This window comes from Heptranchias perlo, chromosome 12, assembly GCF_035084215.1.
Source record: "Heptranchias perlo isolate sHepPer1 chromosome 12, sHepPer1.hap1, whole genome shotgun sequence".
Classification (NCBI taxonomy): Eukaryota; Metazoa; Chordata; class Chondrichthyes; order Hexanchiformes; family Hexanchidae; genus Heptranchias; species Heptranchias perlo.
In genome coordinates, this window is record NC_090336.1 from 20,624,258 (window position 1) to 20,651,766 (window position 27,509).

Consider the following 27,509-nt stretch of genomic DNA (forward strand, 5'->3'; position numbering starts at 1 on the left):
TAGTGAGGGATCACTTTGGGACCAGTGATCATAATTCCATTAGTTTTAAGATAGCTATGGAGAAGGATAGGTCTGGCCCAAAAGTTAAAATTCTAAATTGGGGAAAGGCCAATTTTGATGGTATTGGACAGGAACTTTCAGAAGTTGATTGGGAGAGTCTGTTGGCAGGCAAAGGGACGTCTGGTAAGTGGGAGGCTTTCAAAAGTGTGTTAACCAGGGTTCAGGGTAAGCACATTCCTTATAAAGTGAAGGGCAAGGCTGGTAGAAGTAGGGAACCTTGGATGACTCGGGAGATTGAGGCACTAGTCAAAAAGAAGAAGGAGGCATATGACATGCATAGGCAGCTGGGATCAAGTGGATCCCTTGAAGAGTATAGAGATTGCCGGAGTAGAGTTAAGAGAGAAATCAGGAGGGCAAAAAGGGGATATGAGATTGCTTTGGCAGATCAGGCAAAGGTGAATCCAAAGAGCTTCTACAAATACATAAAGGGCAAAAGGGTAACTAGGGAGAGAGTAGGGCCTCTTAAGGATCAACAAAGTCATCTATGTGCGGAACCACAAGAAATGGGTGAGATCCTGAATGAATATTTCACATCGGTATTTACGGTTGAGAAAGGCATGGATGTTAGGGAACTTGGGGAAATAAATAGTGATGTCTTGAGGAGTGTACATATTACAGAGAGGGAGGTGCTGGAAGTCTTAATGCGCATCAAGGTAGATAAATCTCCGGGACCTGATGAAATGTATCCCAGGACGTTATGGGAGGTTAGGGAGGAAATTGCGGGTCCCCTAGCAGAGATATTTGAATCATCCACCGCTACAGGTGAGGTGCCTGAAGATTGGAGGGTAGCAAATGTTGTGCCTTTGTTTAAGAAGGGCGGCAGGGAAAAGCCTGGGAACTACAGACCAGTGAGCCTGACATCTGTAGTGGGTAAGTTGTTAGAGGGTATTCTGAGGGACAGAATCTACAGGCATTTGGAGAGGCAGGGACTAATTAGGAACAGTCAGCATGGTTTTGTGAGAGGAAAATCATGTCTCACGAATTTGATTGAGTTTTTTGAAGGGGTAACCAAGAAGATAGATGAGGGCTGTGCAGTAGACGTGGTCTACATGGACTTCAGCAAAGCATTTGACAAGGTACCGCATGGTAGGTTGTTACATAAGGTTAAATCTCATGGGATCCAAGGTGAGGTAGCCAATTGGATACAAAATTGGCTTGACGACAGAAGACAGAGGGTGGTTGGAGAGGGTTGTTTTTCAAACTGGATGCCTGTGTCCAGCGGTGTGCCTCAGGGATCAGTGCTGGGTCCGCTGTTATTTGTTATTTATATTAATGATTTGGATGAGAATTTAGGAGGCATGGTTAGTAAGTTTGCAGATGACACCAAGATTGGTGGCATTGTGGACAGTGAAGAAGGTTATCTAGGATTGCAACGGGATCTTGATAAATTGGGCCAGTGGGCCGATGAATGGCAGATGGAGTTTAATTTAGATAAATGTGAGGTGATGCATTTTGGTAGATCGAATCGGGCCAGGACCTACTCCGTTAATGGTAGGGCGTTGGGGAGAGTTATCGAACAAAGAGATCTAGGAGTACAGATTCATAGCTCCTTGAAAGTGGAGTCACAGGTGGATAAGGTGGTGAAGAAGGCATTCGGCATGCTTGGTTTCATAGGTCAGAACATTGAATGCAGGAGTTGGGATGTCTTGTTGAAGTTGTACAGGGCATTGGTGAGGCCACACTTGGAGTACTGTGTACAGTTCTGGTCACCCTATTATAGAAAGGATATTATTAAACTGGAAAGAGTGCAGAAAAGATTTACTAGGATGCTACCGGGACTTGATGGTTTGACTTACAGGGAGAGGTTAGACAGACTGGGACTTTTTTCCCTGGAGAGTAGGAGGTTAAGGGGTGATCTTATAGAAGTCTATAAAATAATGAGGGGCATAGATAAGGTCGATAGTCAAAATCTTTTCCCAAAGGTAGGGGAGTCTATAACAAGGGGGCATAGATTTAAGGTGAGAGGGGAGAGATACAAAAGGGTCCAGAGGGGCAATTTTTTCACTCAAAGGGTGGTGAGTGTCTGGAACGAGCTGCCAGAGGCAGTAGTAGAGGCGGGTACAATTTTGTCTTTTAAAAAGCATTTGGACAGTTACATGGGTAAGATGGGTATAGAGGGATATGGGCCAAGTGCAGGCAATTGGGACTAGCTTAGTGGTATAAACTGGGCGACATGGACATGTTGGGCCGAAGGGCCTGTTTCCATGTTGTAACTTCTATGATTCTATGTGTGCGAACTTGTACATTTCCAGGGGAACATACTTCTCAGTTAAAGCTGGCACACTCTTTCCCACCTCCCTCTCAGTTAATGCAGCCCTCTCTTTCTTCCCTTCCTTCAAAGCACCACTCCTGCCTTTTCCACTCTTCTCCTCCCCCCAAAAAAGCACCACTCTGGGCTCCTTCCCTCTTCCTCCCCAAAGCACTGTTCCAGCATCTTCCTTCCCCCTCCCACAGCACCACTCTGGTTTCTTCCCCCCTTTCCCCTCCCCTTTCACTTTCCCTTTCCTCTTTCATTTTCTCCCTTTCACTTTTCCCTCTTTTCCTCTTTCCCCCCCTTTCCCTTTCACTTTTCCCCCTTTCCCTTTCCCTCCTTGTCGTCATGTATGATAATGATTGTGGGCAGTGGGTCCTCACCTGATAACCATTTTCTAGAAGAAGTGACTGAATGCTGACGAGGATCCTGTCTCATTTTTCCCTTTTCTACCTCATGGCAATGAGGGGCCAATTGTAGTTAACACAACATATTCCAGGAACTAAACCCGGGATCTTCTTTATCTGTATGGCTCAGTTCCAAATGAGACACTGCATTTGCACTGCTTTAACCACCTGAGCCATTAGGAAGCAGTTTTCATTTTTTTAATAGAGTTGCTTTGTTTGAAAGAACAGCTGTTTGCTCCCCATGTGACAGATTGAGCACAATGGCGGTGTGCACAGTTCCAGCGACGCATTATTCCTCTGTGCAAATACAGCACCTTTACAATTGTATGTGACAAGCCAACCTAGATTTTCTGAAGTGGGTCAACAAACTGACTAAGCCCATTTTGGGTTCAAGGTCGGGTTAGTGTCCCGGCCCGGAGATCGGGTTAGTGTCCCGGCCCGGAGATCGGGTTAGTGTCCCGGCCCGGAGATCGGGTTAGTGTCCCGGCCCGGAGATCGGGTTAGTGTCCCGGCCCGGAGATCGGGTTAGTGTCCCGGCCCGGAGATCGGGTTAGTGTCCCGGCCCGGAGATCGGGTTAGTGTCCCGGCCCGGAGATCGGGTTAGTGTCCCGGCCCGGAGATCGGGTTAGTGTCCCGGCCCGGATATCGGGTTAGTGTCCCGGCCCAGACATTTGGAAGGTAAAGGGGCATAAGTTCAATTTGGTGAAAGGTGAATTTAATCAGGTGTCAGGAAGAATTTCTTCGCACAAGAAGTGATCAACAGTTGGACTAGGCTTCCAAGTACAATAGTGAAGGTGAAAACTTCCATCAGTCAGAAACCTGTTGGATGCTGTGACGAAAGGTTTTTCTTTCTGAAAGGATAAGCTAAGATGGGCCATCATTGTATTTATCTAGTGGTCTCTGTCCAGTGGAGGTTACTGGGTGAATTTGGTCAATTGATAAACGTATAGTCAGAATGGACTGTCTTGAAGTTGCCACCATTGATCATCGGCACATTTGTCTACATATGGCTGAATTATATCACTGCCAATCTGAAAAGTGACACTGCTCATCTTTGGCAGAATTGTGCTGCAGCGAATACCCTAAATTGTATTAAATCTGTGCACTGACCTCCTCTTCTGCCCATTCAACATGCATGTGCTCAGTGCCATTGTGTTAAAAACAGAAGTGTTCTTACCTTAGTATTGCCATCACAGTCATATTCTAATAGAACAAGGACTAATTTGCCAGTTGAATCATTTAGTGACTGTTTCAATCCACACAAAAAGAAAGAAGCACTCTTTTTATACTGAAATAATTTGTAAAGTATGCTATTATTTCTGTCTCTGGCATTTGACAGTCAGACTGGATTTAGCAAAACCAGAGAGCGAATTATCCTTCCATTAAAATATATATTTTGATGTTGAACTTGGATTGGGAATTTTATCCAGTAGAAATATAAGAAAACTCAAGGACATGAGAATGCCATTCGGCCCATTAAAAACGTAATCCTCTAGCACCCGAACTTCTCCGTTACAGCATGCAGCTGTATTTGAATGACCCAGCTAGAAGATAGTGATAAATATTTTGAACTGAGTGAAGATGTCCTACCTAACATGTTTTAAAACTAAGTAAACAGCCCACAGAGGAAATCTTCCTCCCAATACCACCCTCCTCCTGCGCCTCTCCTCCGCTGTCCAATACAGTGGGACCACCCTTGCTCGGTTACACTCTTACCTCGTCCCACCCCCGCACCACTACCTCTGGAGTCCTCTAAGGGTCTATTCCTGGCCCCTTCCTCTTCCTCATCTACGTGCTGCCCCCAGCAACATCATCCAGGTTCCACATGTACACTGACGACACTCTGCTCTACCTTTCCACCACCTCTCACAACCCCTCCACTGCCTCTGTGTTTTCAGATTACTTGTCTGACATCCAGTCCTAGATGAGCTGCAATTTCCTCCAGTTGAACATTGGGAAGATCGAAGCCATCATCTTTGGCCTCTGCAACAAAGTCCGTACACTTCCCTGGGGCTAAAATTCACCCTTCTGGAGTCCGGTTAACCTCATGTTAATGGCAGTGAGGTTAGAGTGTCTGTTAATGGCAGTGAGAGTTCGGAGTGTCTGTGTTAATGGTAGTGAGAGGTTGGTATGTCTGTGGTGGTGTAAAGTTAAAGACACTTTACATATTGTAGAGCAGAGTGTCATCAGCCTTTGTGTTCCTCCTGTCCAAGATTGAGCAGAAATTATTCAGAGAACAAGAAGTGATAAACAGGACATCCTGGGCGGGGCTCAACTTCGGAGAACAAAGGCTGAAGATCTGTGGGTTTTGTGCCCGGTACGGAGACCAGTCAGCTCTCGTTTCATATCAGATAAAAGTGGCCAGGCTCTTCGTGACCTTTCAGCTTCTACCCATCCCCAGGAATCATTTTATTCTTTTAGCTGCTAGATGAAAAGGTTGAAAAGAGTATAAAACATCTAAACCAAGAGATGACCCTGTTTGATGAGGAATGCTCTTGATTCACGTTGCAGCAATTTCCCTTGCTGCCTGTTGTGTCTTCAATCGGCCACCATTCGGCGTTGCCATTCCATCTTTTTCATCATTCACTACAACTGACCCAGGCCCCTGCTGTTCATGTTAGAATTAAATGTGTCCCAAAATAAATCAACCACATAATTTAGGCTGTCGCTCCAGTGCCGTCCTGGGGCAGTGCTGCTTGATCAGAGATGCCGTCCTTCGGATGAGACATTCAACTGAGGCCCCGTCTGCTTGCTCCACTGGTCCAGGTGGATGGTAAAGATCCCACGGCGCTATTCAAAGGAGAACAGGAAGTTCTCCCAGTCTCCTGGTCAACGTTGCTCTCTCGAATATTACCACCAAAAACAGATTAATTGGTCATTCCATAGAACCATAGATGTTCACGGCACAGAAGGAGGCAATTAGGCCCATCGTGTCTGTGCTGGCTTTTTGGTAGAGCAATCTAAAACTAATCCCACTGCCCCGCTCTCCCCATAGCCCTGTATTTTCCTCTGCTTCAAACATCTATTCAATGTGCAGAGTCTGTACATTCATTCTCCTGACCTAACATCTACATGCACTAGTCACTGATTGGCAATCAGGAGTGGGAACAGTGCTTGATTTTTCCCCCCACCCCACCCCCTAACCCAGGGGAACAGAGGGAAACTGTAGCCGCGTATCTTCCAGCCCGGCCGTGATCAGCCAGCTCTTCACAAACAGGAGACTTAACTTAGGATCGTCCTTGAATTATTACAGTGGGAGGGGAGAATTTGAATCCTTCTCCATCCATCTGGAACAAGATTTTTTTTTTTAAAAAGGCTCATATTGCTGTCTGTGAGAGTAGGAAATAATTAATATTGAGATCAACTGTGTTGGCCTCCTACTCAGAAAAGACACACGTACATGATGTACTGAGCTCCAGTGGTTCCCAGTAGTCCTTTCATATTGGAAACCAGGGTGAAGGGTCAAGGGCCGTGGTGACGCACAACACAAAAGTCTAGAAGAGTAGAACCACATTTTTGAGGTCCTGGGAAAGAATGAATTGGAACTGTGTATCGAAGTTAGTCTTGATTTCAACACAGTGAGAATACTGCGAGGAAGAAAAGTGTATTTGGAGCTTTGGCGAAAGAAAGGAAAGTTCGGAGGAGCAATGATCATGGTAGTATCAATAAAATAAAGAGATGAGAAAGGTTGTGATGGGGAGAAGTTGGAGGCCAGAGGACAGGGAGAGAGATTGCCTACTGTCTGATCAAGCATCCTTTCCTATCCTAAAGGAAGATCTTGATACTAATTATAAACATTAGGACCAGCTGAGCTTTGGAAAGTACTTTTCCACCCCAGCCCCTTGGTAAAAGTGCCCAAGCGGCATTGTCTGCTTTTGCAGAGCAGTGAATATGTTTCGGTCGCAGACCACACTCTCCATGTTGCAAAACACGGCAGGGTTGGTTAATGCAGCCTGTTCCAGGAATTGAGCCTGTCCAAAACCCCCGGTGAAAATTATACCAGCAATTCAGGAAGTGTGGCGAGCCGACCTAAAGTTAATGTCTTCACATCGAGCAGTCTCTGTCAGTCTTGTAGGTCGGTGTAAAACTGGTGTAGGCGAATAAACACAAACACGGAGCTTGGGCAGAACAACCTGTTTCTGTGTTGTCATTTTTGTGTAAATCGAAGTAAAATTCTTGCTGCTGCCAACTTTGTGCTCAATGAGAAGGCAATGTTCCTGATGACTGGAGAAGCTGGCATTTTAATCTGTTGCACCATAATAAATCTCTGTACGCTCCATTGAAGTAAGGTGTGGTGAGTGTTTGGCTGGTTGAAAACAAGAACTTTTAACCTCTTCCCAGAAGTGAATGCCGCTGAATTCCCATTGAGAATAATGGGAATGCCAGGATCAGTGGCCAAAAGTGTTACTGAGCTCCATAGGTTTGATGCCCAGGCCGTGTTAAGTCAGTGGTAAGGAAGCTACTGTAGATCGCAGTACCCATGGATTAGGGAGAGGGAAAAAAAATCAACCAGGATTCTTGCTCCTGATCACTTTAAAGTGGGTGTGCACTTTGCAAGGGCAGAGTCGAGTTCAGTTGTGGTGCCCCCACAGCCAAATAAGCTGCTGATACTCTGCCCAACCTGCATGGCTTAGTTAAAATCGGCACACAAACTTTCCATCCCCGCCTGTGCTGCTTTAATTGGGCCCTTTTTTTAGGTGGCCAAGGTGCCCACTTGACAAGCGCAGGAGCCTCATTTATACACGCAAATCAGGGTCATACAATGTCATTAGAATTCCGATGGCATTAGTCAACATGGTTTTATGAAAGGGAAATTGTGTTTGACAAATCTATTAGAGTTTTTTGAGGATGTAACTAGCAGGGTAGATAAAGGGGAACCAGTGGATGTCGTATATTTGGATTTTCGATAAGGTGCCGCATAAAAGGTTGTTACACAAGATTAGGGCTCACGGGGTTGGGGGTAATATATTAGCATGGATAGGGGATTGGTTAAAGGACAGAAATCAGAGATTAGGGATAAATGGGTCATTCTCAGGTTGGCAGGCTGTAACTATAGGGGTGCCGCAAGGATCAGTGCTTGGGCCTCAGCTATTTACAATCTATATCAATGACTTAGATGAAGGGACCGAGTGTAATGTAACCAAGTTTGCTGATGATACAAAGCTTGGTGGGAAAGTAAGCTGTGAGGAGGACACAGAGTCTGCAAAGGGATATAGACAGGTTAAGTGAGTGGGCAAGAAGGTGGCAGATGGAATATAATGTGGGGAAATGTGAGATTATTCACTTTGGTAGGAAGAATAGAAAAACAGAATATTTTTTAAATGGTGAGAAACTATTAAATGTTGATATTCAGAGGGATTTGGGTGTCCTTGTGCACGAATCACAGAAAGTTAGCCTGCAGGTACAGCAAGCAATTAGGAAGGAAAATGGAATGTTGGCTTTTATTGCAAGGGGGTTGGAGTACAAAAGTAAGGAAGTCTTACTACAATTGTACAGGGCTTTGGTGAGACCGCACCTGGAGTACTGTGTACAGTTTTGGTCTCCTTATCTAAGGAAGGATATACGTACCTTAGAGGCGATGCAACAAAGGTTCACTAGATTAATTCCCGGGATGAGAGGGTTGTCCTATGAGGAGAGATTGAGTAAAAGGGGCCTATACTGTCTGGAGTTTAGAAGAATGAGGGGGGAACTCATTGAAACATATAAGATTTTGAGGGGGCTTGACAGGGTAAATGCTGAGAGGTTGTTTCCCCTGGCTGGAGAGTCTAGAACTAGGGGGGTATAGTCGCAGGATAAGGGGTCGGCCACTTAGGACTGAGATGAGGAGGAATTTCTTCATTCAGAGGTTTATGAATCTTTGGAATTCTCTACCCCAAAGGGCTGTGGATGCTGAATCGTTGAGTATATTCCAGGCTGAGATCGAAAGACTTTTGGACTCTAGGGGAAATCAAGGGATATGGGGATCGGTTGGGAAAGTGGAGTTGAGGTTGAAGATCAGCCATGATCTGATTGAATGGCGGAGCAGGCTCGAGGGGTCATATCGCCTACTCCTGCTCCTATTTCTTATGTTATTTTAACCGTCGATTAAGTGGGGCCACTGTCCTGCTCAGTTAAACCTGTCGGGAAAGAAGTGGAGGCCCTGAAAGGTGGTATAGAAGGTACAGCATAGAAGGAGGGCATTCGGCCCATCGTGCCTGTGCTGGCTCTTTGAAAGAGCTATCCAATTAGTCCCATTCCCCTGCTCTTTCCCAAAAGCCCTGTAAATTTTTTCCCTTCAAGTATTTATCCAATTTCCTTTTGAAAGTTACCATTGAATGATCTTCCTCAGGCAGTGCATTCCGGATCATTACAACTCGCTGCTTTAAAAAATGTATTCTCATGTCGCCTTTGTCTCTTTTGCTGATCACCTTAAATCTGTGTCCTCTGGTTACCGACCCTTCTGCCACTGGAAACAATTTCTCCTTATTTACCCTGCCAAAACCATTCATGATTTTGAATAGCTCTGTCAACTCTCTTAAGCTTTTCTGTTCTAAGGAGAAGAATCCCAGCTTCTCCAATCTCTCCACATAATTGAAGTCCCTCATCCCTGGCCCCATTCTAGTAAATCAAGGAGAACCTTCACCACACGGACTGCAATGGTTCAAGAAGGCGACTCACCACGACCTTCTCAAGGGCAATTACAGATGGGCAATGAATGCTGGCCTTGCCAGTGACGCCCACATCCCATGAACGAATAAATGAAGCAGTCCGTGTCCACATGCAGCAAGACCTGGACAACATCCAGGCTTGGGCTCATAAGTGGCAAGTAACATTCGTGTCAGACATGGGCCGGGCAATGACCATCTCCAACAAGAGAGAGTCTAACCACCTCCCCTTGACATTCAACGGCATTGCCATCGCCGAATCCCTCACCATCAACATCCTGGGGGTCACCATTGACCAGAAACTTAACTGGACCAGCCACATAAATACTGTGACTGCAAGAGCAGGTCAGAGACTTGGTATTGTGCGGCGAGTGACTCACCTCCTGACTCCCCAAAGCCTTTCCACCATCTACAAGGCACAAGTCAGGAGTGTGATGGAATAATCTCCACTTGCCTGGATGAGTGCAACTCCAACAACACTCAAGAAGCTCGACACTATTCAGGACAAAACAGCCCGCTTGATTGGCACCCCATCCACCACCCTAAAAACTCATTCCCTTCACCACCGGCGCACCGTGTACCATCCACAGGATGCACTGCAGCAACTCGCCAATGCTTCTCCAACAGCACCTCCCGAACCTGCGACCTCTACCGCCTAGAAGGACAAGAGCAGCAGGCACAAGGGAACAGCACCACCTGCACGTTCCCCTCCAAGTCACACACCATCCCGACTTGGAAATATATCACCGTTCCTTCATTGTCGCTGGGTCAAAATCCTGGAACTCCCTTCCTAACAGCACTGTGGGAGAACCGTCACCACACGGACTGCAGAGGTTCAAGAAGGCGGCTCACCACCACCTTCTCAAGGGCAATTAGGGATGGGCAATAAATGCTGGTCTTGCCAGTGACGCCCACATCCCATGAATGAATTTTTTTTTTAAATCGCTTCTGCATCCTCTCCAAGGCCTTGACATCCTTCCTAAAGTGTGGTGCCCAGAATTGAACACAAGGTATTTATCCTTGTCGTGCCAGGAGGAGCAGGAGTGTTCAACCAGGCCCCATAAGGAAGGTCTGGGCCTCCGCCCCCCCACCCCCCCCTTCCCACCCACGGGACCCTGCCAAAATATTCCCCCCACCGCCCGCTGCAATTTACCTGTGCCATTGGGCAACCTCCAGGCCACCTGATTTACCTGTGCCATTGGGCAACCTCCAGGCCACCTGATCTTCCATTGCCAGCAGCCGGTCAGCTGCCTTGTTACACCTGTTTCGGGCGAGCACCTGCCAGGGGGATGTAAATGAAGCCCGAGAGTTAATAAAAACTCGGGCCTTCAAATTGATGCCTGCGGGGGGTTTGGATGATCGCCCCATCTCCCGTCACTCCCAATTAGAATCTCCCCCACCCTCCCCCTCTCTGTTTAGGTTCATAGGTGAAGAATTTCCACTTGGGTCAGGGAGCAGAAGGCTTCTGTTGTCCCTGGAACCATACCACAGCAAGAAGTAGTACCTTCAGAAGAGGAGAAAGTTGGCAAAAAAAAAATTAAAAGTTAAAGCAGTGATTTGCACCAGTGCACTTTAACAGGGACTGTTTGTGTTGAAGACATTTCAACTTGGACTGGATTTAAACAGGTCTAAAGTCCCCAGTGTAAACATAAGAAAGCAATTCCTTCAGGGGAACAGCTCATTTCACAAATCATGTGGAACAAGATCATTCGGACTCCAAATGAGAAAAGACATTCTCGCACTTTAACCCGTTAATGACCAGTTGGAGCATTTATTATTTAATTCTAGGCATGCTATTTATTCAGCAGAGTAAGGGTTACTCACTGTTTAACAGTATGGAGTTCCTGTTTATTCAGCAGGGTAAGATTCAATACAGTTTTAATAAAATCCTGCCAAGCTTGTTGGTGCCATTGAATAACATAAAGGGAACAGAACTAATTGCACTTCCTGTTCAGAATAAATTGCAATTTTCTGCTCTGTTAAATCAGAGATTATATTCTTCGGACATATAGATGCTGCCCTAGAAAATCCGCTGGGTCGCGATCCCAATAATTACACAGGGATTGTGCCAGCTGTGGAACTCGGCCACGGACGCCGCTGAAATTCACAGGGTCAGAGGGAGGAGTCTGCGAGAGTGGGCCTTTGGCAGTTTGGGGGAGAATCTGCTGTGCCCCTTGCCAAGGACCCCGGAAACGCTGCTGTAAGCTGGCTGGCCACGAGGTGGGGAGGGGGGGGCGGTGGAGGGAGTGGGAATGGCAGGTCCCCCGGAAGAGAAATTTGGCTGCACCCACAGCCCCACATGTTTTTTTTATATAAAAAATAGTTTGACCCACCCGCCTAATTTTCAGGGATCCAGGCTGTGACACCGATCTGGGCCCCCAGGTCGGCCTCACTTTGGCCACTATCGGCCAGGCACACCAGGTTTCGGGAGTCCCTGTGCCTCTCCCCTTGTATCGACAGTCTTGTGGGAGCAAAGCTTCCGCCTGCTACAAGTCCATACAGAATACTTGCACGTAAGGCCAGGTCCTGGGATATCCGGGGTCCAGCTGAATTTGCAGCCATTCTAGTGGACTCCAGCCAGAATTGTGACTGGAGTCTGCCAGAAGAGCTGTGCAATTTAGGGCCTACATGCCAATCACTGCACAGAGTGATCCAATAATAATGAACGACTTTGTTGACCTTGTGTCAGGTTGTATAATATTGCAGGTAGACCGGCAGCAGTCATGTAGCAGAACCTGTTTTTTTTTTGTGATGGTTTGGATCTTTGTGCAGTCTGGAAGTGGCTGTGTGTATACTCAACTGTAACCATGAAACTGACAATCGTTGCTGTTTGCATGTAATTGGGACCAACCGGAGCCAGTTACCAGTTACCAGTAGATGGTTAAGGCTCGCATCTCGAGCATGACCATATAGCTGCAGCATGAGGCCATTAACAGGTGGTGTTATGTTACACATTTTCTGTGACAAATCAAACTCCCCACATGCACTGTCGGTCCCCTATGCTCCCCCCCCACCCCCCCAATTATTTTTCTCCCCTTTCTTGAAGGTACTGGCTCTAGCTATGATACCAATACAACAGAAGCCCCTCTAGTATCTTGCCTAAGTGGCCGTTCTTTTTGTCTAAATCTAGTGTCACATCAGTATCCTAACTCGCACCAAGTCCCATTCACCCATCACCCCTTTGCTCACTGACCTACATTGGCTCCCGGTCCGGAAATGCCTCTATTTAAAATTCTCATCCTTGTGTTCAGATCCCTCCATGGCCTCACCCCTCCCTATCTCTGTAACCTCCTGCAGCCCTACGACCCTCTGAAAACTCTGCATTCCTCCAATCCTTCACCCCACCATTGACAGCCGTTCCTTCAGCTACCTAGGCCCCAAGCTCCGGAATTCACTCCACCTCACTCCCTCCCTCTCCTCCTTTTAAGATGCTCTTTAAAACCTCCCTCTTTAACCAAGCTTTTAGTGACCTGTCCTAATTTCTATTTATGTGGCTTGGTATCAAATTTTGTCTGATAAAGCTCCTGCGAAGCACCTTGGGACATTTTACTATGTTAAAGGCGCTATATAAATGCAAGTTGTTGTTGTTGTTGATGCCTCTGGATGGCATCGCAGCCAAGCTCAATCACGTCCTCACCCTGAGGTCCACACAAGCAGAAATCATTTGATAGCGATCAAGAGCAACACAAGCTGACTTCTCCCTCCCTAGACCAAGGTTTACGGGGCCAAAAGTAGCGCCCTCTACTGCCTTCCTGGCTGAGATCAGAAAATAATGCCACGGATAAAACATGGGACCTCTGGTCTGTATTGCTCTGATGTTACCAACTGAGCACATTAGCTAGCTCTCTGGATCTTTTATATCATTCCAAAATGTTTTAAAATGGCCTTTTTGCCCCATAAGGATACAGGTAAAGTTTAGAGTCTGACAGAAACATGAATAAATCCTGAATCCATTTCCACAAAAACGTAATTACCCTTAAAAAAAAAAGCAACTCAGAAACAAAGGGACATCAGGGCGATCAGAGAAAGCTCAGGATCCTGTGCAGAATATGTCTGGAGTAAAGTATTTCAGAGTGAAGCTCCCGCCACACTGCTCCATCAATCAGTGCCAGGTCAAGTATATTATGGGTGAGATGCAGAGTGAAGCTCCCTCTACATTACTCAGTCAGTCACTGCCAGCTCAAGCTTAGTACAGGATAGATGCAGTGATGCTCCCTCTACACTACTTCATTAATCACTGCCAACTCAGGTATAGCATAGGACCGGTACAGTGATGCTCCCTCTACACTACTTCATTAATCACTGCCAGCCTAGGTACAGTACAGGATCGGTGCAGTAATGCTCCCTCTACACTGCTGAATTAATCACTGCCAAATTAGGTATAGTACAGAACCGGTACAGTGATGCTCCCTCTACACTGCTGCATTAATCACTGCCAGCCTAGGTATAGTACAGGAAAAGTGCAGAGTGACACTTCCTTTACACTCCCAAAAGATTCACCTGAAAGCAAACCTCAGAAGCATTCCCCCTACTGAACCAGCGTGACACTTTTCGGTTTCCAATGTCAGCCATCTTGCGGCTTTTCTGAATGAGACCGCCAGTTTAGTACCAATTAATGCTGAATTACAGCAGTTTTATGCTGTGCGCCCAGTCGCTGGGCACTCGACTTGACTGGGATTGTCCAAACACATTTCACGTAGAACCTATGCAGCCAACAGACTCGAGTTCCAGATGTGAAAGGCGAGTGTTTCATCAATTGCACCAGCCAGTATGCCAAAAATTAAGATTTTTAAAATGGCATCCAAAGGTCCTCCAGTTGTGTCATACGGGGGCCCATGATTTCTGTGCACCTGATTAAATACTAAGCATAAGCAAAATACTGCGGATGCTGGAAACCTGAAAGGGAAACAAAAAATGCTAGAAATATTCAGCAGGTCAGGCAGCATCTGTGGAGAGAGAAACAAAGTTAATATTTCAGGTCGATGGCCTTTCGTCAGGTCCCGAAACGTTAACTCTGTTTCTATCTCCTCAGATGCTGCCTGACCTGCTGAATATTTCCAGTATTTTCTGTTTTTAAATACTAAGCATGGTCCATGTACTACTCCACTGATCAGGGGAGGGGAGATCAGATAGCAAGACACTGCAAGCTGCACCTTCTTGCAATCAGGTTGTTCATTTGTTGTCGTTGAGAGATAATGGTCTCTATTTTATTTTAAATGGAATTATTTTGCCTGGTAAGAAAAATTCCTGTAGGGATGGAGAGAATTCTATTTACTGCTGAGCTCACTGTAGGGGAGAGAGAGAATGAGCCTTTCACCCACAGGGACATCATTACAGGCAGCTCCAGCCCAATCAGTTTGCCAAAGCAGAAATGCAGCCACACATCTGAGCAAGATTTAATTGAAGACTGGGGAGATGTGGGAGTTTCAGAATCAGGAAGCTCTTGGAGTGCAGTGTTGCAGAGCTGCTGGTCCACATTGCGACAGATTCCCAAGGAACCACTTGCTATTCCAGGCGATTGCCCTATGACAGCTTGTGTAAGCTGCTTCAGTAACAAGGGGATTTTGCTCACCAGTTTTCGCCTCTCCTCACATAGTATCACCAGGCTATTTGACCGCGGAGAGGATCACAGCTCAGCCCGATCCTACTTGCAATTCATGGGTCGAAGGGAAAGGGAGGAAAATGTTCTTTTCTTTGTCCTTCTATCCTGGTGAAACTCGTAACTTAAAACGATAGAGCAAAATCATCAATTTGTTGGTGAGATCACGAGTGTTTGCAATGCTGTAGTGTAGATAGGGGCAGCTGGTATAGTTCAAGTTTTTCCCACCGCTTGCTGTCTTATTCACGACTAGACATCAGTTTCCATAAACAGACCCAAGTCCCTTACGCACAAAAAAACCACATCCTAGTTCACACTGTGTACACGCCAGTAACTGTATATCACACTCTGGAGAATACATGGAATGTGCTCCACATTCTCATCTCAGAGAACAACATGTCTCCAGACCAGTACATAATTGTTATGTACTGGTCTGGAGACAACTACCTCATCAAATTTAATTTCAGTTAAAATAATGCACAGAAACCAAAAAACACAGCAGAATGCTTAAAAAAACCAATAAAATTAGCATTATTTGACAAGGAGTTAATATACCCTCTTGTTACGGTATTTCTTACTGAGTCTGACTAGCGACAAGGCATTTTGATTAAAACGGTTGGAGTTGTCTCTTGCTAGACCTTCAAGATGAGATGTTGCTCATGAATGACGCAAGATCCAATTCGCCCACTGGGTTCGGATGCGTTTGCCAGAACTGAAAACTAACAGCTAGAGTTGTGATTGATGCTGAGAGATTTTGTTGCAGCAATTTCCTTTCAAGTTAATGTACAAATTGCTATTTACTTCCTATACTTCCCTTATAATGCACTCCCAAGAGAAAATAGAGTAATCTACATGACTGTCTCCAATCCACATATATCAACATTCCAAATAAGCTATTTTAGTTGTCAAAGCAATTTTGACTATTGGTTTCTGAGCACAACTATTTGCCACTTGGCAAGAGAGGATAGCTTTCATTTTAACTTGTTATTTCTTTTAAAAAATCTATTATATATTAACTTCAATATGTGGGGTACGTGTTTCATTTAAAAACTCATTTAAGTAGCTGAAGCACTTGTTACTCCTGTGGGTGGTACTGTGATAGGTATATTCAATGTTAAAGGTGTTCCATTGTATGATATGCAATTGCTGCTATTTTATAGTTAAGAGTACATTGTTCCTGAGATTGCTTAATCTAGTCACTGGGTTCCTGAAAATTCTTCAAAGTGCTTTCTGAAAATTTTTCAGTTGCCATCTTTTTCTCAGTAATTGAAATTTCTAATATCCAAAGTAAGGGTTTTTTTAAAAAGTACATTTTCTAATACAAACATAATTAGATGTATCCGCTGAATTATCATTTTTGTCTTGTAGTGCATTCATTAAAGTTTTTACTTGGCCTCAGCCTCTCCCAAAAGCCTGGGCTCGGATTTGATATGTTTGCTCTGAGCCGAAATTAAATTGTGCAGGCTGTCTAATTTCTTAGCACGCATCATCACTATTCAGTCAGCTGTACTGAGGGGATATTTTTCTTACCTCCTAGCATTTTCTGCTCCGTAGCTATTCTTAAAAATAATTTTGAAAAACGAGAGGCCATTTTCAAAAGCTTCACTGAGGTAAAATGTATGTTGAATGTTTTCAAAAACAGAGAGGCTGGTGTGTGTGAAAAAAATGCAACACATGTTGCAGCTTTTATTGTGTGTTCTGTAAACTTAAAAAATATATTAAATTAAGCAGGAGATAGACAAGTTGGTGAGAGAGAGCAACTGTGATAAGAGAGAGATAGCACTTCCATTGTTTAATGTTACTTCAACATATAAAAAACACCAGTTGAATTTTGAAACCAACTAATTATCTCCACCTGTATTTTGTTAACACTAATCACTTACACCTGTGAGACAGGGAGAGGTAAATTCTGTTTGTAATTTTACTTTTTTTTTAAAAAAAGCTGAATTTAGAAAACAAAGAAAGCTTCTTTGAGGGAAATAGATAGAAAGAGGAGGGAGGAAGGAAACTGGTTGTGGGCGAGGGGCCTCTGGTCTCTCAGCACTCACGTTTTAGGGGGAGAAATCAGGATTGGGGGCAAATGGATGATGGAGGGATAAGGGTGAGGTGAGTGGCAGTGGAGCACGGGGAGGATACAAGGGTTGAGAGGATCATTTAAAGAGGTAGGGATAGTGATGGGAGTGTGGGTATGGTAAGAAGGGGAAAGTGAAAGGGTAGGGTTTGCGATAGGGGTGAGGTTAGCAAGAGTGGTTGGGGAAAGGAGCCACTGAGGGTTACACTTCATCCACAACCCCCACCCCAAATGTAGCCTGCAGCCATTATGCCATACAACCCACCACCTCCTACCCTCTGACCCAAATTGAAAGAAAAAGAGAGAGAAAAGCAACAATAACAGTTATGGGGAGAGAAGCCAAAGCGATGAGACACAGAGACAGAAGTGGAAGAAGAAGAGAGACAGAGAGAATCAGCAACACAAAGACATCAGAGACAGGTAAGAGAGAGAGACCATATTTTCTGACTTACCTTGTGCAACATCACAGGAGCTGAACTAGTATAAAATAAAGACAGAAATGTTCCCTACTGTCACAGGAGCTGTATTTTTAAAATTCATTCATGGGATGTGGGCGTTGCTGGCAAGGCCAGCATTTATTGCCCATCCCTAATTGCCCTTGAGAAGGTGGTGGTGAGCCGCCTTCTTGAACTGTTGCGGTCCGTGTAGTGAAGGTTCTCCCACAGTGCTGATAGGTAGGGAGTTCCATGATTTTGACCCAGCGACGGTGAAGGAACGGCAATATATTTCCAAGTCGGGATGGTGTGTGACTTGGAAGGGAACGTGCAGGTGGTGGTGTTCGCATGTGCCTGCTGCCCTTGTCCTTCCAGGTGGTGGAGGTCGAGGGTTTGGGAGGTGCTATCAAAGAAGCCGTGGCAAGTTGCTGCAGTGCATCTTGTAGATGGTACACACTGCGCCGCTGTGTGCCGGTGGTGGAGGGAGTGAATGTTTAAGGCGGTGGATGGGGTGCCAGTCAAGTGGGCTGCTTTGTCCTGGATGGTATCGAGCTTCTTGAGTGTTGTTGGAGCTGCACTCATCCAGGCAAGTGGAGAGTATTCCATCACACTCCTGACTTGTGCCTTGTAGATGGTGAAAAGGTTTGGGGAGTCAGGAGGTGAGTCACTCACTGCAGAATACCCAGCCTCTGACCTGCTCTTGTAACCATAGTATTTATGTGGCTGGTCCAGTTAAGTTTCTGGTCAATGGTAACTCCCAGGATGTTGATGGTGGGGGATTCAGCAATGGTAATGCTGTTGAATGTCAAGGAGAGGTAGTTAGATGCTCTCCTAATGGAGATGGTCATTGCCTGGCATTTTTCTGGCGCGAATGTTACTTGCCACTTTTCAGCCCAAGCCTGAATGTTGTCCAGGTCTTGCTGCACGCGGGCACGGACTGCTTCATTATTTGAGGAGAACTGAACAATGTGAAATCATCAGCGAGCATCCCCACTTCTGACCTTATGACGGAGGAAGGTCACTGTTGAAGCGGCTGAAGATGGATGGGCTGAGGACACTGCCCCGAGGAACTCCTGCAGCGATGTCCTCGGGTTGAGATGATTCGCCTCCAACAACCACTACCATCTTCCTTTGTGCTAGGTATGATTCCAGCCCCCTGGTTCCCATTGACTTTAATTTTACTAGGGCTCCTTGACGCCATAGTTGGTCAAATGCTGCCCTGATGTCAAGGGCAGTCACTCTCACCTCACCTCGGAATTCTGCTCTTTTGTCCATGTTTGGACCAAGGCTGTAAGCCGAGTGGTCCTGGTAGAACCCAAACTGAGCATCGGTGAGCAGGTTATTGGTAAGTGCTGCTTGATAGCACTGTCGACGACACCTTCCATCACTTTGCTGATGATTGAGAGTGGACTGATGGGGCAGTAATTGGCCGGATTGGATTTGTCCTGCTTTTTGTGGACAGGACATACCCGGGCAATTTTCCACTTTGTCGGGTAGATGCCAGTGTTGTAGCTGTACTGGAACAGCTTGGCTAGAGGTGCAGCTAGTTCTGGAGCACAAGTCTTCAGCACTAAAGCCGGGATGCTATTGGGGCCCATAGCCGTTGCTGTATCCAGTGCACTCAGCCGTTTCTTGATTATCACGTGGAGTGAATCGAATTGGCTGAAGACTTTGTGATGATGGGGATCTCAGGAGGAGGGGATCTCTGGCTGAAGATGGTTGCAAACGCTTCAGCCTTGTCTTTTGCACTCATGTGCTGGACTCCGCCATCATTGAGGATGGGATGTTTACAGAGCCTCCTCCTCCCGTTAGTTGTTTAATTGTCCACCACCATTCACGACTGGATGTGGCAGGACTGCAGAGCTTTGATCTGATCCGTTGGTTGTGGAATCGCTTAGCTCTGTCTATAGCATGTTGCTTCCGCTGTTTAGCATGCATGTAGTCTTGTATTGCAGCTTCACCAGGTTGGCACCTCATTTTCAGGTATGCCTGGTGCTGCTCCTGGCATGCTCTTCTACACTCCTCATTGAACCAGGGTTGATCCCCTGGCTTGTTGGTAATGGTAATGGTAGAGTGAGGGATATGCCTGGCCATGCGGTTACAGATTGTGCTGGAATACAATTCTGCTGCTGATGGTCCACGGTGCCTCATGGATGCCCTGTTTTGAGCTGCTAGATCTATTCTTAATGTATCCCATTTAGGGAATCTTACAACACCAGGTTATAGTCCAACAGTTTTATTTGAAAATCACAAGCTTTCGGAGGCTTTCTCCTTCATCACCTGACGAAGGAGAAAGCCTCCGAAAGCTTGTGATTTTCAAATAAAACTGTTGGACTATAACCTGGTGTTGTAAGATTCCTTCCATTTGTCCACTCCAGTCCATCACCAGCATCTCCACATCATATCCCATTTAGCACAGTGGTAATGCCACTCAACACGGTGGATGGTGTCCTCAGTGTGTAGATGGGACTTCATCTCCAAAAGGTCTGTGCGGTGGTCACTGCTACCAATACCGTCATGGACAGATGCATCTGCGACAGGTAGATTGGTGAGGTTGAGGTCAAGTAGGTTTTTCCCTCGTGTTGGTTCTCTCACCACCTGCCGTAGGCCAAGTCTGGCAACTATGTCCTTCAGAGCTCGGTCAGTAGTGGTGCTACCGAGCCACTCCTGGTGATGGACATTGAAGTCCCCCACCCAGAGTACATTCTGTGCCCTTGCTACCCTCAGTGCTTCTTCCAAGTGGTGCTCAACATGGAGGAGGACTGATTCATCAGCAGGAGGTTTCCTTGCCCATGTTTGACCTGGTGCTATGAGACTTCATGGGGTCCGGAGTCAATGTTGAGGACTCCTAGGGCCACTCCCTCCTGGCTGTATACCACTGTGCTGCCGCCTCTGGTGATGGAGGAGTCTGGGACGTTGGCTGAAAGGTATGATTCTGTGAGTATGGCTATGTCAGGCTGTTGCTTGACTAGTCTGTGGGACAGCTGTCCCAAATTTGGCACAAGTCCCCGGATGTTAGCGAGGAGATCTTTGAAGGGTCGACTGAGCTTGGTTTGCCTTTGCCATGTCCGGTGCCGGCTGGTCTGCCCAGTTTTATTCTCATTATGACTTTTTGTAGCAGGATTGTACAACTGAGTGACTTGTTGAGCCATTTTGGAGCGCAGTTAAGAATCAACCACATTGCTGTGGGTCTGGTGTCACAAATAGGCCAGACCGGGTGAGGACGGCAGGTTTCATTCCCTAAAGGAAATTAGTGAACCAGATGGGTTTTTATCGGTAGTTTCATTACTAATACTAGCTTTTTATTATAATTTTTTTTTTTATTTAACTGAATTTAAATTCCCCAGCTGCCGTGGTGGGATTTGAACTCATGTCTCTGGACTATTAGTTCAGTAACATAACCACTATGTTACCGTACCGTGTCAGATATGTGGTCTGCCTTATGTGGGAGTGCTTAATGGGATACTGTGGAGTGAATTTTATTCTGCATCCCTGACCTGGGAGAGCTTGATGAAACAGGATAAATAGAGTTTAATCCTGCCTCTAATCTGTATTCTGCCTGACCTGAGTGTGATTGGGAAACATAAGAACATCACTGAGCATCTAGTCTCTGTTATATCTGACCTGAGAGTGTTTCATGCAGCAATGCAAAGTGAGATTTGTTGTGCATCAAACTGTTTAGTACCTTACCTGAAATTGTTTGATGAGACCACGTAGGAGTATTAACTGGACACCGAACCTATGCTGCCTGACCTGAGAGTGTGCCATTGAGCAGTGTAAAGGGAGCTTCATTTTGCATGAAACGATACCCGACCTGGGAGCGTTTGAAGGGAGCTTCAGTGTGTACCTACCCCATGCTCTGCTCGACCAGAGAGTGCTTTATGATGCAATGCACCTGCTTGTAGCCCACTCTCAGTACTCGGTGCCTGCACTAAGATCCCTCACCTTGATGAGCATAAAAATTCACAAGATAAAATTCTCTCTTTTTTTTAAATTTCAAAATTCTCTCTGCTGATGTGTTTATCAAACACAGAAGTATATTGGTGAATTTGGAATTAGCACCCTCCTTCCCGAAAACTTCACCGTTCGCTGAACACAGCTCAGTTACTCTGATAGCTGCACAAACACCAGATGTGCCCTTGTCTAGCCGTGTCCTGCTGATCCCCGGCTCATTAATTTGCTTCCAATCTAATTTTCGCAGGACCAGCTTTGAAATGCAAATGCAGCTCAATAGCAGTTAATGAGGGTTTAGTTATGAAACATTCTCCCGTCAGATTACCGCACTGAACCACCGTCCGGAGTGTGAGCACCGGCTGCATCGCGGTGCCTGGATCGATCGGAAGTCGAACACTCCTTATTCTGGGTGGGGCTCCCAGCTCAGCTTTAATCAAATCCACCACAAACAGGCTGAGCTGGATTTTATTTGCTTGTGCACCAGGCTTATTTCGAATGTTAAAAAGAAATGGAAGCTGGAATGACGGGGGCAGGCCTGTAGCTCAAATAGTGAATGGGCAGCGTTTGGAAGTGCGAAGGTCCAGGGGTTAGGGAAATGACAATGAACCGGTTACATCTAAAACTTGGGGTGAAAAGAAAAAAAAAACTGTAACCAAGAAGAGTGTCGAGGAAGGAAGGAGTTAAAAAAAAAACCTAGTGGTACCTTCAAACACTCCCAGATGAGGTACAACATGGATTACATACAAAGTACCTCTTCCCTACAATATCAGGTATCCCCAGAGCAGGCATAGATAGCGAGTAAGGTCCTCCATGCTGTTCTATCAAATGTTCCTAGGTTAGAAGTTGCATAAAGTACCACCTACTGCTCAGCTATTTATGTGTGACCCCTTCCTCCTGGATTGACTCCAAATTGGTGCCGAATTGTTCCGACTAGAAAATAGATTGGGACTGTCCGAACTCAGTGTATGTGGGATCTTTACAGCCAGCAGATGGAGGGGACCCTCATCCCATCAATCTGGGCTGCATTGGAAACCAGATTCTAACCCATGGCACTGCCCTTTTGATTACTATTAAAGTGGCGATAATAACTTTAAATGTTACACAGAGAGAAATGCAAATTATTGCCTGCACTGAGCAGCACGGTGTTCCATGAAGGATTAAAGGACAATGTTTCAGTATTGGGGACTTTGCAGACTCATCGAGGTACGGCAGAGTAAGCGAGCGGGCTCATTCACTGGCGAGTATGCAGGCAGGCTGAGTTATTGCTGAGACTCTGGGATGCATATGGGTAAGCTGAGTTACTGGGACAGGCTGGCACTGCCAACCATGCAGCACTAGATTATGTGCAGGAGAGGGTCATTGGGGGAGCTGGAAAAAAAATTAGAAGTGGGGACACTGGAGGTGCTAGATTGGCAGCCTAAAGTTTAAAAAAAAGTAAAAAGCCGTGGGATCCAAAGTGGTAAGTTGGCTCTGTGGCAGGAAGCAAAGGATGATGGTCAACGGGTGTTTTTGTGACTGGAAGGCTGTTTCCAGTGGGATACCGCAGGGCTCAGTACCGGATCTCTTGCTTTTTTGTGCTATATATTAATGATTTAGACTTAAATGTAGGGGGCATGATTAAGAAGTTTGCAGATGATACAAAAATTGGCCGTGTGGTTGATTGTGAGGAGGAAAGCTGTAGACTGCAGGAAGATATCAATAGACTGGTCAGGTGGGCAGAAAAGTGGCAAATGGAATTCAATCTGGAGAAGTGTGAGGTAATACATTTGGGGAGGGCAAACAAGGCAAGGGAGTACACGATAAATGGGAGGATACTGAGAGGTGTAGAGGAACAGAGGAACCTTGGAGTGCATGTCCACAGATCCCTGAAGGTAGCAGGACAGGTAGATAAGGTGGTTAAAAAGGCATACGGGATACTTTCCTTTAATAGCCGAGGCATAGAATAGAAGAGCAGGGAGGTTATGCTAGAACTGTATAAAATACTAGTTAGGCCACAGCTTTACTACTGCATATAGTTCTGGTCACCACATTACAGGAATTATGTGATTGCACGAGAGAGGGTACAGAGGAGATATATGAGGATGGTGCCAGGACTGGAGAATTTTAGCTATAGGAAAAGGTTGGTTAGGCTGGGGTTGTTTTCTTTGGAACAAAGGAGGCTGAGGGGAGATTTAATTGAGGTGTATAAAATTGAGGGGCCTAAATAGAGTGGACAGGAATGACATTTCTCTTAGCAGAGAGGTCAATAACCCCCCTGGCAGTTGGTAGAAGGATTAGAGGGGAGCGGAGGAGTAATTTTTTCACCCAGAGTGGGGGTCTGGAACTCACTGCCTGAAAGGGTGGTAGAGGCAGAAACCCTCATCACGTTTAAAAAGTACCTGGATATGCACTTGAAGTGCCGCAACCTACAAGGCTACGGACCAAGAGCTGGAAAGTGGGATTAGGCTGGATAGCTCTTTTTCGGGGCACAGATACGATGGGCCGAAAGGCCTCTTTCTGTGCCATACAAATTTCTATGATTCTAAAGGGGGAAACTGGGCCAGCAGCCAGAAAGGGAAACGGTGGCTTGATTAGGGTCCTGCAGGGCCCGAGAGGAGGAGCAGCTAGTTTCCGGATCATGGAAAAAAAGGAGGCTGGATTCAGAGGCAGAGGGAGCAGCTAGGTTAAGAGCTGGAGGCTGGGAGTTAGCAGCTGGGTTAGAGTGGTCTGGGAGGGAGGTGTGCAGTGCAATCGGTGCATTTGTTTATTTTTTTGAAGATTAAAGTATCCTGCAGAAGGCTGAGGGTACATCTGGCTTTAATTTCAATAGATAAATAAACAGCTAGTCCCGAGGAGCCACTGTGTTGAAAATATTTGTTTTTGTCCCATTCTAACCTTAAACACACCATGGCCTCTTAACCGTTTCTCAGATATAAGTCAGTGCAAGTGGTTTTCCTGTTAACACAAAAGCTTCTCTTCCCACAGCTGCCCATGAGCCTGTTATATTCTTTGAATGACTTTAATGTCACAGAGACTGTGTGTGCTGACCGCAACTTGTCAGGTTTGTCCTGAATAAGCCTGCGCTCGCTCAGAGACACTATCTCCTGTCAGATCTCAACCGCGAGCCAGCATGCTGACTGAGCAATGGCAAGGGGTAAAAAACGATAACTGCACCTGAGACAATTTTTTATCTTCAGAAAGGAGGCTCTGTGCTTCACTTGTGCTGTTCACGTTTGATTGTGCACACAGGCTGGTGTCTCGGAGTGGGGAGGCGGTTGTAACGGCAGTGTACCAGTTCCACAGTCGCTACCTTTTGAGCCCTTTGCCTGGTCTGACATCACGAGGACCTGGGAAAGCCACAAATTCACGTAAGCTTCTGGATGTTTGAGACTGTGTGAACGAAGCTGTGAGTGTCTCGCACGCAGCAGTTGGAGGAGGTTACTTCTCCAGTCTGTGTGATCATCGAGTGAGGGCTTGGTGGTGTGCAGGGTTTGGGCATACTCTGCTGCTATTTTAAGCATTCGTTTGATTGGTAGATAGCCTAAGCAACACTGAAAGGAACTTCAGTAATCAGACAGGGGCCTGGCTCCCTCAGTGCCCCTCCCCTTACGGGGTAGGTGTGTTGACAAATTTGTTAGCAGGCAGTTTATTGATTACTCCATAGGAAAACTATTTACTCAACCAAACCAAAGAAAGCTTGTTGATTCTGTTGACAATTCTCAGAAACTTATTTGATGGTTGAACTCTGTGGTAGATGCTAGTTTCCATCAGCCCTCTGGGCCCAAGTGGACTTTCCTCATTTGTGAGCCTAAACAATGAGTGCTGACAAGCTATTCCACCATGTGGCATCATGGCGGAGCCCAATTCTTACCCAACCTGATGCCCATACGCACGCTTTTTCCAGCAGGCAACTGAAGCCAATTGTAGCTCCCCAACTGCTGCCCTGACTGAGAGCGAAATTCGCAGAGATAAGGTTGATACCTGGGACCTTCTGGCATTGTAAGCAGTGTAGATGAAAACATAAAATTACAAAGCGATATTGATAGATTAGGTGAATGGAATTCATTGTAGACAAATGTAAGGTCATCCACTTTGGATCAAAAAAGGATAGAACAGGGTACTTTCTAAATGGTAAAAAGTTAAAAACAGTGGATGTCCAAAGGGACCTAGGGGTTCAGGTACATCGATCATTGAAGTGTCATGAACAGGTACAGAAAATAATCAATAAGGCTAATGGAATGCTGACCTTTATATCTAGAGGACTGGAGTACAAGGGGGCAGAAGTTATGCTGCAGCTATACAAAACCCTGGTTAGACCACACCTGGAGTACTGTGAGCAGTTCTGGGCACCGCACCTTCGGAAGGACATATTGGCCTTGGAGGGAGTGCAGCGTAGGTTTACTAGAATGATACCCAGACGTCAAGGGTTAAGTTACAAGGAGAGATTACACAAATTGGGGTTGTATTCTCTAGAGTTTCGAAGGTTAAGAGGTGATCTGATCGAAGTTTATAAGATATTAAGGGGAACGGATAGGGTGGATAGAGAAAAACTATTTCCGCTGGTTGGGGATTCGAGGAGTAGGGGGCACAGTCTAAAAATTAGAGCCAGACCTTTCAGGAGCGAGATTAGAAAACATTTCTACACACAAAGGGTGGTAGAAGTTTGGAACTCTTCTGCTAAATTTAAATGCGAGATAGATAGCTTTTTGGCAACCAAAGGTATTAAGGGATATGGGCCAAAGGCGGGTATATGGAGTTAGATCACAGATCAGCCATGATCTTATCAAATGGCGGAGCAGGCACGAGGGGCTGAATGGCCTGCTCCTGTTCCTATGTTCCTATGTTCTGGTCTGTGTGGCTCAGGAACTGGTGGTTGCTTGGCCTATTGAGCCACCAGAGGAACAAACAGGACACAGGCTTATTGTTGGTAGTAAGTTCAGGGTCCCCCTCTATTGGCATCATTTACATATGCTGTTAACAATGTGGATTATTTTCCTCTGATTCAGGCTCCATCACAAAGACCGCCTACTTCCAGCTCCATGACGTTGCCTATCTCAGCCCATCGGCTGCTGAAACCCTCTTTCGTGTTTTTGTCACTCCCAGGCTCGATTATTCCCACACTTGCCTGGCTCTCATCCTCCACCCTCTAAACTTCAGCTCATCAAAAACACTACTGCTCATATCCTGTCCTGCTCCAAATCCTGCTTATCTATCACCCCTGTCCTTGCTGACCTACATTGTCTCCTGGTCTCCAAAGACCTCCAATTTTAAAATTCTCCTCCAAATGTTTAAATTTCTTCATGGCCTCACCCCTCCCAATCTCTGTAACCTCCTCCAATCTTACAACCACCACCCCCCCCCCCCACCCCACCAACTCTTAGTTCTTCTAACTCTAGCCTCTTGTGCAACCCCCCCCCCCCCCCACTCCCTTTGCCCCACAATTGCTGGCCATGTCTTAAGCCCTCTAGGCCCCAAGCGCTGGAATTCCTCCCAAAACCCCTCCACTTCCCTCTCTTCCTTTACAACCCTCCTTAAAACCCATGTCTTTGACCAAGCTTTTGGTCACCCTTCCTAATATCTTATTCTTTGGCTAAGCATTTTTTTTGTCTGTTTACACCTCTATGAAGTGCTTTTTTTTATGTTAATGGCGCTATATAAATGTAAGTTGCTACTTTGGTGGTGTCATTGTGTGCACGTGTGCCCACTGGGGTCGATTTACTGGCATCCTTTGCATTTATGTGACTTGTTATCAACACACGGTAACTCACTCATTAAAACTCCTAAGTCTTCATCTCCTGTGAGACTAGGTCTGTATCTAAACATCCACAGAGAGCAGGGCTGCAGTATGCTAGGTCAGAGTCATTTTAATGCTTTCGTAATTTGTTTCCAAAGAACCACACCCAATGTACACACAGAGCGCTGATTCAGTACGTGAGCTGTGTCCTGACACACCTCTGCTTCAAGATTCTGGTCCTGTTAATCTCAATGTAATTTCAAGCTCCAGGTTAGGTCTATTTAACCAGTCTGTTACGTACGTTTAGACCCTTTCTGTGTCACTGTCCGACATTTATACAGTGCTGTAACTCCGCACTCCTGTACACCTGTTGCAG

At 45.9% G+C, this 27,509-nt stretch overlaps 1 protein-coding gene across 5 annotated transcripts in view; it reads left to right on the forward strand.

Annotated features, from left to right (window-relative positions):
• Positions 1–27,509, forward strand: part of osbpl5 (oxysterol binding protein-like 5) — a 171,355-nt gene that overhangs the window by 47,780 nt on the left and 96,066 nt on the right. The window contains exons 1-2 of one of the 5 annotated variants that reach the window (XM_067993736.1): positions 17,215–17,452; positions 24,649–24,767. The exons of 2 other annotated variants lie outside the window; for them this stretch is intronic. The gene's annotated coding sequence lies outside the window, so the exon portion shown is untranslated. Of the gene's footprint in view, positions 1–17,214; positions 17,453–24,648; positions 24,768–27,509 lie in introns of those variants that run through there. 2 more of the 5 variants (XM_067993735.1, XM_067993737.1) reach the window with 2 other exon arrangements.